The sequence below is a fragment of the Aegilops tauschii genome, unplaced genomic scaffold (genome assembly GCF_002575655.3).
Source record: "Aegilops tauschii subsp. strangulata cultivar AL8/78 unplaced genomic scaffold, Aet v6.0 ptg000956l_obj, whole genome shotgun sequence".
Classification (NCBI taxonomy): Eukaryota; Viridiplantae; Streptophyta; class Magnoliopsida; order Poales; family Poaceae; genus Aegilops; species Aegilops tauschii.
In genome coordinates this window covers 3,548-16,146 of record NW_027333174.1, presented here as the reverse complement: position 1 = coordinate 16,146, position 12,599 = coordinate 3,548, and the positions used below count along the sequence as shown (strand labels likewise).

The 12,599-nt window shown below is 36.3% G+C and overlaps 2 non-coding genes across 2 annotated transcripts; both read right to left on the bottom strand.

Moving 5' to 3' along the window:
- Nucleotides 1–19: 19 nt before the first annotated feature.
- TRNAW-CCA (transfer RNA tryptophan (anticodon CCA)) lies at nucleotides 20–93 on the bottom strand. The gene has a single exon. It is a non-coding gene; the product is annotated as a tRNA-Trp (tRNA).
- A 139-nt stretch (nucleotides 94–232) lies between these two features.
- TRNAP-UGG (transfer RNA proline (anticodon UGG)) lies at nucleotides 233–306 on the bottom strand. Its single transcript has one exon. It is a non-coding gene; the product is annotated as a tRNA-Pro (tRNA).
- Nucleotides 307–12,599: the final 12,293 nt, after the last annotated feature.

Below are 12,599 nucleotides of genomic sequence, written 5' to 3'. Positions count from 1 at the left end.
GACATAAAATAGATGGAATCACGCTCTGTAGGATTTGAACCTACGACATCGGGTTTTGGAGACCCGCGTTCTACCGAACTGAACTAAGAGCGCTTTCATTCATTCAAAAAGAAAATCTTTTTCTATTCCTAATGTATCTCACGTACGTATAGTCTCCACAAATTCAAGTTATACCCACTTTACTTTAATTGATCTCGTCGCTACTGCCTATAAAGAAGAAAGAAGTAATAGGTAGGGATGACAGGATTTGAACCTGTGACATTTTGTACCCAAAACAAACGCGCTACCAAGCTGCGCTACATCCCTTTTCCAAATTAAATTGTTGTACAATGCCATTGTACACAATTCCTGTCTTCTTTTCCACATCATAATTTTCTTCTTCTTTCTATTTTCTTCTTCTTTCTTTCTCTATCTATATATAGAACCCTCGTGTCATTTCTTCTTTTTGGTCTCATATAATTAAGGAATTATATACATATAAAATCCAATATAATTTCGCCTATAAAAGAAGGATTACTTTTCCTTGCTAATATATAGGAAGAAGGGGTCATCTTTTTCTTTTTTAGGGATAGGAAAATTTCGTCGATATGGTTCATTTTATATATAGCATAACAATCTTGGGCAAGAGTTTATGATCATATATGTATTCCAACAAGGAAGGAGGATTTTCAATGCGGGATATAAAAACATATCTCTCTGTAGCACCCGTGCTAAGTACTCTATGGTTTGGTGCTTTAGCAGGTTTATTGATAGAAATTAATCGTTTATTCCCAGATGCTTTGTCATTCCCTTTTTTTTAATTCTAGTTATTGCTATGGGAGGGATAGATTTCTTCGTGATATGACAAAATTTGATCCTTTTCAATCTTTTTTTAGTATCGGAAGGAAAAAGAAAGAAAAGATGGATTGGGTTGAACCTCAGAGTCATTAAAAATTTTGTAAACCCCATTTTTGAAAATAGAAATTCAATTTAAAGGGGTACCCAAGCTAAATAAGGCCTCAGAAATCAGAGCATAGAAAAGGTGGGGCTGGCTAATTAAATGAAAGGATTTCGAACCAAAATCTTTGCTAATTCGACAAGGATTGTATTCTTTAATTATTTCTCTATTTTTTATTACTTAATTTAAGAATAAAAAAAAATTATTCTAATGAATTTTATTCTTCTTCTTCGGATTCAAAATAGAAGAATAAAAGAATAAGTAGAAGAATTAAGTTAAGTCAATCCAAAAAGAAAAGGAGGTTCATGGCCAAGGGAAAAGATGTTAGAATCAGAGTTATTTTGGAATGCATCAGTTGTGTTCGAAAAGGTGCCAATGAGGAATCGACGGGGATTTCTAGATATAGTACTCAAAAGAATCGCCACAATACACCCGGACAATTAGAATTCAAAAAATTTTGTCGTTATTGTCGCAAGCATACGACTCATCACGAAATAAAGAAATAGGAACATCGTGTGTTCGATCTTTCCAAACAACAGAAAGAGTAAGAACTTCATATTTAATATATAAAGAAAACATAGTATAGAATACAAAATACAAATCAACTCATCTGATTTCCGGTAGATATTATTTCATATGTATAGAGGGTATTCATATACTATAATATGAATCAAATAAGATATGGATCAAAGAAAAACTACTTCTTCTGGATCCTAAATTAATAAAATAAAGAAGTGAATTTTCAAATTTTCAAATTTTAAATAAGGAATAAATCATGTATACATCTAAACAACCTTTTCTTAAATCTAAGCAACCCTTTAGTAAATCCAAGCAAACTTTTAATAAATCCAAGCAACCCTTTCGTAAATCCAAGCAAACTTTTCGTAAATTCAAGCAACCTTTTCGTAAATCTAAACAACCTTTTCGTAGGCGTCCCCGGATTGGCCCGGGAGATCGAATTGATTATAGAAACATGAGTTTAATTAATAGATTTATTAGTGAACAAGGAAAAATATTATCGAGACGAATAAATAGATTAACCTTGAAACAACAACGATTAATTACTCTTGCTATAAAACAGGCTCGTATTTTATCTTTCTTACCGTTTCGTAACTATGAGAACGAAAAGCAATTTCAAGCCCAGTCAATTTCAATAATTACAGGTTCTAGACCCAGAAAAAATAGACATATTCCTCAATTAACGCAAAAGTACAATTCCAATCGAAACTTAAGAAACAACAACCAAAATTTAAGAAACAACAACCGGAACTTAAGTTCCGATTGTTGATGTTTTATTCGAATTCGAAAGGGCCAGACCTATATATATTATAAAGAAAGTAATCCAGCTCGTTGATTCCTACCACTTAATCTTAATTTATTGTATCTTCCCGGAGAGGGAACTCCGGGAATTCATCTTTTATTATTCCAGTATATTACTTTATTTATACCTTTAATTGATGATCTTTATTTTATTGGAAATCGTGTAAAGATTATTTGGATTTGATACAGCTACTTGTGCAAGCATTTTACGATTAAGAATCAATTTCTTCTTGTACAGGTTGTGTATTAATTTACTATAACTATCGAATACTTTATATACCCGCGTTGCTGCGTTTATCCGAGTGATCCACAAACGACGAAAATCCCTCTTTTGCCTACCTCTATCTCGATGAGAGGAAACAAAAGCTCTTTTTACCTGTTGGGTAATCATTCGATTAAGTCTTAAATGAGCCCCTCTAAAGTTTGAGGCAAATGAACGCATTTTTGTTCGTCGTCTCCGGGCTATATATCCTCGCGGAACTCTGGTCATTGAATCAAATTAACCTTAATGAATAACTAATGATTTCTCTTCTTTTAGCCACCCTTTTTCTCATTAATAACAAAACTAATTATTCCGATATATAAAATATTAATTCCAATGGCTTTTGCTATAGTAACCTTCCCAACCACGATTTTTTATTCCACTCCGTTCAGTTATTTCTATACGAAATAACAAATTCATTCTAATAATACTAAAAAAAATAGTGGGTTCCATCGTTTCTATGGTTCCCTTTTAAACGGTGAGGCCCTCTCTATACACCGGAGCCCTTTCTTTCATCAAAAGGTATTGCGAACTTGTATAGTCCACATTCTTTGGCTCTACCTATCCATTATAGAGTAAATAGCTCTTTTCACAATAAGAGTTATCCATACAGTGACGGTATTTAATTATGAAAGTTGGCTAAGTAGCTGACCCTGTTAGTCCGTTCTTTTAAGATAAAGGAGCATAAGCCTTTTTCTTTTTATTACTATTTCCTCCGCTTAATGGATAACCATTTGCTACCAATGGGAGAATTGCTTCTTATTTCCAATTTAGATAATTGGATTTGCACCAAAGGAAACCATAAATTCCATATACCATAGAAATCTAGGATAGAGAAGCTATATCCTATTCATTGGTACTAATCATGGATACTTCAATTTTTTTTATATTTGTTTGAAGTCATGATCTGAACGAGTCGCACATACACCCTAGCACATGTTCCTCGACGCTGAGGGCATCCTTTAAGCGCGGCCGTTTTTCGAGCATTTCGTATTGGCTGTCTTGCGTTTCTAATAAGTTGTTTAACCGTCGGCATGTTGTATGTATATAGAAAAAAATGGATTGGTTTAGATCCATCTTAACCTGATGATTGCTCATCATGAAGTCTTTCTATTTTCTATTAAATCGAGGAAAACACGAATTTAGCTGTGAAATAACTTTACAAGAAATCCGGACACTACCAATCCTTAAACATTTCTGGAAACCACACTGGATCAGTATCGCAGTGCTTGTCAATCATTTCATCCCCTACAATATCGACAAGTCCATAAGCTTTGGCTTCGTCTGCTGACATAAAAACATCCCTTTCCATGTCTTCGGATACAACCCAAAAAGGCTTGCCTGTTCTTACTGCATAAACCCTTGTGATCATTTCGCGAACTTTGTGTAACTCTTCTACTTCTAGTAAAAATTCTGGTGTCCTTGCCCGATAATAAGCACTAGCAGGTTGGTGAAGCATAATCCTCGCGTGAGGGAATGCTATACGCTTGGTGGGTTCTCCTCCAAGCAGAATGAAGGACGCCATGGAGGCGGCTATTCCGAGGCATATTGTATATATATCTGGTGTCACCGTTTGCATCGTATCAAAAATAGCCATTCCTGAGATTAGCCACCCGCCTGGGGAGTTTATAAACAAAAAAATATCACTAATTCCATCTTCTATACTCAGATATACCATGAGACCTGTAATATGATTCGTGATCTCGCAACGAATCTCTTGACCTAAAAAAAGTGTCCTTTCTCGATACATAACATTGTATAAGTCAACCCAAGTCGCTTCTTCATCTCCAGGAATCCGGTAAGGTACTTTTGGAACACCAATGGGCATATTAGATTAATATTATTAAATTTAAGTAAGAAAACCACACTTTAATATGGAAACGTAAGAATGGAACAGAAAGAAAGAATCCGCAGTTTATTGTCTTAATTTTTATTCTTATTCTATATGAATACTATAGATTCTATTAATACGTAGATTGAAAGGTTATACATATAAGGAATGTAAGACAGATTGAATAAAGAAAAAGGAATGGGTGATTCGAATGCTAAACAAAGAGGGGTAGCGATCTATTCTTCGTTTTTTCCAAATTGGCCAAGTTACCCATTGCATATTGGCACTTATCGAGTATAGAATAGATCTGCTTCTCTTTCTTCTTATGAACAGAATTGGCTTCTTATTTTTAATGGAATGAAATAAATATTCGCGCTTTCTGACACAGAATCCCCTAGAAGGGTTAGGTACATAGGATATGGATAGTCTTTTTCAATGCGATAAAATAAAGCGACATCGTGTCTATTTTTCTTTGCTAAAGGGGTATTTCCATGGGTTTGCCTTGGTATCGTGTTCATACTGTCGTATTGAATGATCCGGGTCGATTGCTTGCGGTGCATATAATGCACACAGCTCTAGTTTCTGGTTGGGCTGGCTCAATGGCTTTATACGAATTAGCAGTTTTTGATCCCTCTGATCCTGTTCTGGATCCAATGTGGAGACAAGGTATGTTCGTAATTCCCTTCATGACTCGTTTAGGAATAACGGATTCGTGGGGTGGTTGGAGTATTTCAGGAGGAACTGTAACAAATCCGGGTATTTGGAGTTATGAAGGTGTGGCAGGTACGCATATTGTGTTTTCTGGCTTGTGTTTCTTGGCAGCGATCTGGCATTGGGTATATTGGGACCTAGAAATATTCTCTGATGAGCGGACGGGAAAACCCTCTTTGGATTTGCCCAAGATCTTTGGAATTCATTTATTTCTTGCAGGGGTGGCTTGCTTTGGCTTTGGGGCATTTCATGTAACGGGTTTGTATGGTCCTGGGATATGGGTATCCGATCCTTATGGACTAACTGGAAAAGTACAAGCTGTAAATCCAGCGTGGGGTGCAGAAGGTTTTGATCCTTTTGTTCCGGGGGGAATAGCTTCTCATCATATTGCTGCGGGTACATTGGGTATATTAGCGGGCTTATTCCATCTTAGTGTCCGTCCGCCTCAACGTCTATATAAAGGATTACGTATGGGCAATATTGAAACTGTACTTTCCAGTAGTATCGCTGCTGTTTTTTTTGCAGCTTTCGTAGTTGCTGGAACTATGTGGTATGGGTCAGCAACGACCCCAATCGAATTATTTGGGCCTACTCGTTATCAGTGGGATCAGGGATACTTTCAGCAAGAAATATATCGAAGAGTTAGCAATGGTTTAGCCGAAAATCTTAGTTTATCAGAAGCTTGGTCTAAAATTCCCGAAAAATTAGCCTTTTATGATTATATTGGTAATAATCCGGCAAAAGGGGGATTATTCAGAGCAGGCTCAATGGACAATGGGGATGGAATAGCTGTTGGATGGTTAGGACATCCCGTCTTTAGAGATAAAGAAGGACGTGAGCTTTTTGTACGCCGTATGCCTACTTTTTTTGAAACATTTCCGGTTGTTTTGGTAGATGAGGAGGGAATTGTTAGAGCAGACGTTCCTTTTAGAAGAGCAGAATCCAAATATAGTGTTGAACAAGTAGGTGTAACGGTGGAGTTCTATGGTGGCGAACTTAATGGAGTAAGTTATTCTGATCCTGCTACTGTAAAAAAATATGCGAGGCGTTCTCAATTAGGGGAAATTTTTGAATTAGACCGGGCTACTTTGAAATCTGATGGTGTTTTTCGCAGCAGTCCAAGGGGTTGGTTCACTTTTGGTCATGCTACCTTTGCTTTGCTCTTCTTTTTCGGACACATTTGGCATGGCGCTAGAACATTGTTCCGAGATGTTTTTGCTGGTATTGATCCAGATTTGGATGCTCAAGTGGAATTTGGAACATTCCAAAAAGTGGGAGATCCAACTACAAGGAAACAGGCAGTCTGATACACATTGTTATAGTATCTTTCACCTCTCTTTTTTGATTTGACATGGGAAACATCTCCCATCCTTTCTTTGACTCTTTTTCTTTCTTTATATGGGAAATTCTCCCAAATGACAAATGAATAGGTGTGGAAGTTATAATTGTAAATAAACCAGGATCGAATCTATGGAAGCATTGGTTTATACGTTCCTTTTAGTTTCGACTTTAGGGATAATTTTTTTCGCTATCTTCTTCCGAGAACCACCTAAGGTTCCACCAACTCCAACTAAAAGAATAAAATAATTTCATTTAAGTAAGAAGTCCCCCTATCTGGGAGACTTCTTACTTAAATTAGTCTCCGTGTTCTTCGAATGGATCTCTTAATTGTTGAGAGGGTTGCCCAAACGCGGTATATAAGGCATACCCAGTAAAGCTTACAAGTAAACCAGATATGGAGATGGCGACTAAAGTTGCTGTTTCCATTTTTATAGAATTTCAAGATTACAATGGATCTACGAAAAGATCGTGTATTTACAACTACAACGGAATAGTATACAAAGTCAACACCAATGATTAAATAGAATTTATGGCTACACAAACCGTTGAAGATAGTTCTAAACCTAGGCCAAAACGAACTGGTGCAGGTAGTTTACTGAAACCCTTGAATTCGGAATATGGGAAAGTCGCCCCGGGTTGGGGGACTACTCCTTTTATGGGGATCGCAATGGCTTTATTCGCTATATTCCTATCTATCATTTTAGAAATTTATAATTCTTCCGTTTTACTGGACGGAATTTTAACCAATTAGGTTTCTACTAACTAAAACTAGGAAGTCAGAGTTTTTCCATCCAAAAAAGCCTTTCTAGTTTAAGATCTACATTTCTAGATATTATGGTAGTTCGACCGCGGAATTTTTTTGTTTCGGTATCTCTGGAATATGAGTGTGTGACTTGTTAGAATTGATCCTATTGATAATACATAGAAAGGGCCTGTTATCTCTATCAAGATGATTCTAATTCGTCAGATATTATTTATTCTAGTATCTGGAACACGAAATAGATAGAGTGGATCAAAAAAAAATGGAACTATGATTCATACTCACTATTAAGACCTCGCAACCAGACTGAAAAATTCAAGTAGTTCTTAAATAAAAATAAAAAAGAAATTTTCTTCCTTCCAATTTTGTTTGCCCAAAAGACAACTTTTTTTCTCTCGATTTTGTCGAGTCATTACACTGATTCAATAAATGATTATCAAGCGGTTCTTATTCGAAGAACCCTTGCCTTTTGTTTAGCTTGAGACTAAATCATCGTGGCTCTAGTATGAATCTAAGGTTTTAATTGAACTGATTCATAGGATCTCAACAAGATAATTTCTATATTACGCATAAAAAAACAAATCCTTTATAGGGAAGAGAAAAGTCAAGAAGCCTCTAATGACCAACATAAGGGAAAGGAAGAAAGAAAGACGCGCCAACTTGAGATTTTTTGGCATTATCATCACAAAGAAGATATTCCGGATTTTTCTTATTTGATATCTTCAAGGCAAATCGACCCAATTCAGTGGCTGATGAAGTTTTGAACCTTTTTTCTAATATTCGTTGAAAATTTTTGTGTTTCTGCTTGAGCCGTACGAGATGAAATTTTCATATACGGCTCTTAGAGGGGGACTCGGGTTAGTTACCTATCTCAATAAAGTATATGATTGGTTTGAGGAACGTCTTGAGATTCAGGCAATTGCAGATGATATAACTAGTAAATATGTTCCTCCCCATGTCAACATATTTTATTGTTTAGGGGGAATTACACTTACTTGTTTTCTAGTACAAGTCGCTACCGGTTTTGCTATGACTTTTTACTACCGACCAACCGTTACAGAGGCTTTTTCCTCGGTTCAATACATAATGACCGAGGCCAACTTTGGTTGGTTAATCCGATCAGTTCATCGATGGTCAGCAAGTATGATGGTTTTAATGATGATCCTGCATGTATTTCGTGTGTATCTCACAGGGGGATTTAAAAAACCCCGTGAATTAACTTGGGTCACAGGTGTGGTTTTGGCTGTTTTGACTGCATCATTTGGTGTAACTGGTTATTCTTTGCCTTGGGATCAAATTGGCTATTGGGCAGTCAAAATTGTGACAGGTGTACCTGACGCCATTCCGGTAATAGGATCGCCTTTAGTGGAGTTATTACGCGGAAGTGCTAGTGTGGGCCAATCCACTTTGACTCGTTTTTATAGTTTACATACCTTTGTACTGCCTCTGCTTACTGCCGTATTTATGTTAATGCACTTTCCAATGATACGTAAGCAAGGTATTTCGGGTCCTTTATAGGGAAGGCATATCATAGAGAATTATAATTATCATATATCATATCGGGTAGGTTTTGGTATTTCATTGCTACAAGCATGGGTTATTGTAAAATAACACATGTCATTTGGATACTTCTCTTCAACTCCAAAGTATTTTTATACAATACAAATAGTTGAAGTTAATTTTACGAAAGAAAAAAGGCGGATTATGGGAGTGTGTGACTTGAATTATTGATTTGGCCATGCAGATAAAGAATTGGATCTGCCACATTAGAATTCACAACCAAAGGTGTCTCCGCATCCAATCAACATGTAAGTCCCCTACCTAGGAAGGATAGGCTGGTTCACTTGAGGAGAATATCTTCTATGATCATACCGCAACCATGTCATCCATGAACAGGCTCCGTAAGATCCCATAGAGTAGAAATGGAATAAGTCATGTGACATGATCCAGTTCTCTATTTATTACACTTACCTTTTTATTATAGTATGGAAATGCATTCATTTTCTTTGCATCGATTGTGATCCGCAATACTATCGGAGTAAAAGAAGGGATCTAAGGAAGAATGTAGGCTAAACTTTTTGATTTTTTATTAGTAACAAGTAAATATTTTGTTTGGAGGTAAGAAACTTGCGATATTGAGGGGATAAATACCAACTAATCAAGAGACATGAGACAATCCACAAAGCAATTGATCATGATCAAATTTGTAAGCCCACTTGGATATTGAGCATTTACCCATAAGAATAGGATTATTTTCAATGAGTAGTTGTAGGTGCAACTTCGGAAAAGAGAATCTGATAAAGCTTTTCTTGCCTAGAGTCATTGAGTCATTATAAACCTTAATTCTATTAAGGATCTTCCGCGGTCTTATTTCTTTCACTCTTGCTCGAGCCGGATGATGATAAATTCTCATGTCCGGTTCCTTTGGGGGATGGATCCTAAAGAGTTCACCTATCCCAATAACAAAGAAACCAGACTTAAATGATCCTGTATTAAGAGCTAAATTAGCTAAAGGGATGGGACATAATTATTACGGGGAACCCGCATGGCCCAACGATCTTTTATATATTTTTCCAGTAGTAATTCTAGGTACTATTGCATGTAATGTAGGTTTAGCGGTTCTCGAGCCATCAATGATTGGTGAACCGGCAGATCCGTTTGCAACTCCTCTGGAAATATTACCCGAGTGGTACTTCTTTCCCGTGTTTCAAATACTCCGTACGGTACCCAATAAGTTATTGGGCGTTCTTTTAATGGTTTCTGTGCCAACAGGCTTATTGACAGTACCTTTTCTAGAGAATGTCAATAAATTCCAAAATCCATTTCGCCGCCCAGTAGCTACGACCGTTTTTTTAATCGGTACTGTAGTAGCTCTTTGGTTAGGTATTGGAGCAACATTACCCATTGATAAATCATTAACTTTAGGTCTTTTTTAGATATTTTTTGATTCATTCAACCGTGAAGTACCATAGGTATCTAGGAAATAGTTACTTCCAAGTGAATCTTCCCTAGATACCTAAAATCCATTTTATTATGATCCATTTCGCGAAAATATAGATTGTACCAAAGATGCTAAATTGTTTTCTTTTTATTCTAACTCGAAAAAGAAGAAGAAAAAAAATTGCAATGGATTTAAAACGAGAGTTTATTCTTAAGTAAATCAATTGGGAGATGCTTCTCTAGAGTGTCCCATATATGTTTTCTATCTTCCATACGAAAACTGTCAATTCTCAGAAGATCTTCTTCAGTCTTACTCAAAAGGTCCAATAGTGTATGTATATTGGCCCTTTTTAGACAATTATACGTTCTAGAAGTCAATTCTAATTGATCAATAAAAATAGAATTCAATGGAATTCCTTTTTTGTTTTTCTTTAGATTAGTTAATCTTTTTTGAAAAGTAAAAAGGGGTGGAGTAAACCTGTTTTTATTTTCTTCGAAACTAGCGCCCTCTTCCTCCGCGTGTAGAAAAGGAAGAAATAAATCAATCAAATTACGAGAAGCCTCATAAAGTGCTTCCTTAGGGGTTAAACTTCCATTAGTCCATATTTCTAGAAAAAGTATCTCGTGTTTTTCATTTCCATTCCCACAAGAAAAAATACTATAATTCACATTTCGAACAGGCATGGATACAGCATCTATAGGATAACTTCCATCTTGATAGTTCTTTCTGAGTTCTGTCTGATATCCACGATCTCTCTTGATCTGTAAATCAATACAGAAATCAATGGGCTCTGTCAAGTTAGCTATAGGTTGTGCCGTATCAACGATTTCTACGGAAGGCGGTAAGATGATATCTTGAGCAGTTATGTATCTAGGACCTTTGACGCAAATGGATGCGTCTCTAACTCCATAGAGATTACTTCTCAATACAATTTCTTTCAAATTTAGTAAAATTTCTTGTACGGATTCTTCAATACCTGCTATTGTAGAATACTCGTGCGGCACGCTCCCAAATTTTGCACGTGTGATACATGTTCCTTCTATTTCTCCAAGTAAAGCTCTTCGCAAGGCAATACCGACGGTGTCCGCTTGACCTTTTCTAAGCGGGGACAGAATGAAACGACCATAATAAAGGCGCTTACTATCTACTCTTGATTCAACACACTTCCACTGTAGTGTTTGAGTGGATCCTGCTACCTCCTCTCGAACCATAATAGACTAGTATTATTATTTTATCATTGAATCGTTTATTTCTCTTGAAATGAAAGTTGAAAGCGGGTTAATTCTTTTACAGACGTCTTTTTTTAGGCGGTCGACATCCATTATGCGGCATAGGTGTTACATCGCGTATACAACTTAATCGCACACCACTTTTAGCAATGGCTCGTAATGCGGCATCTCTTCCACTACCAGCGCCCTTTACCATAACTTCTGCTCGTTGCAAACCTACTGTACGAATAGCATCTACTGCTGTTCTTTGACCAGCATAGGGTGATGCTTTTCTTGAGCTTTTGAATCCACAAGTACCGGCCGAGGACCAAAAAACCACCCGACCTTGTGGGTCTGTAACAGTTATAATGGTATTGTTGAAACTAGCTTGAACATGAATAACCCCTTTTGTTATTCTACGTGCACTCTTCCGTAAACTAAAACGTGCATTCCTACGTAAACCAATACGCACTTTCTTACGTGAACCAATTTTTGGTATAGCTTTTGCCATATTTTATTATCTCATAAATATGAGTTAGAAATAAAAAAAAGAAAAAAAGATACAAAGATATCCGTTTCAGGGTAAAATAAACCCTTTACTTTAATTATTTTAAATGAAATTATTTTATTTGGAATTGGAACATTTCCGCGGGTACTTTTTTTTACTTTTTAGAAAGTAAAGTTCTTTTTCGAAAGATTACCCCTGTCTTTGTTTATGCTTCGGATTAGAGCAAATGACTCTAATTCGTCCACGCCTACGAATCAGTCGACATTTTGTACAAATTTTACGAACGGAAGCTCTTATTTTCATATTTCCGTATCCTTTTTTAAACTATGAATCTAATCTTTTGGAAAAAATAAGTCTCTTCGCTTGAATTTTAGAACTTAGAATTTATTACCCTAGAAAAAAAAGAAAAACCTAATCCTTTGAATCTTTGGTATCCTTCAAATCTTCGCTATCCTTCAAATCTTCGCTATCCTTCGAGTCTTCGATACGCTTCGAATCCTTATGGGGAAGTCTATAAATTATACGTCCCTTGCTTGAATCATAACGACTTACTTCAATTTTGACCCTATCCCCCATCAGTATTCGTATAGAACTAGACCGTATCTTTCCTGAAATATAGCCTAGGATGATGGTGTCATTCTCTAGCCGAACGCGGAACATTCCATTGGGTAGGGCTTCCGTAACTAAACCTTCGAAAGTTACTTTTGCTTCTCTCGGGTTTTTTTTTTCTCTCCTATTTTTTTTTTCTGTCATATTTTTTTTCTCCTATTTTTCTATTTT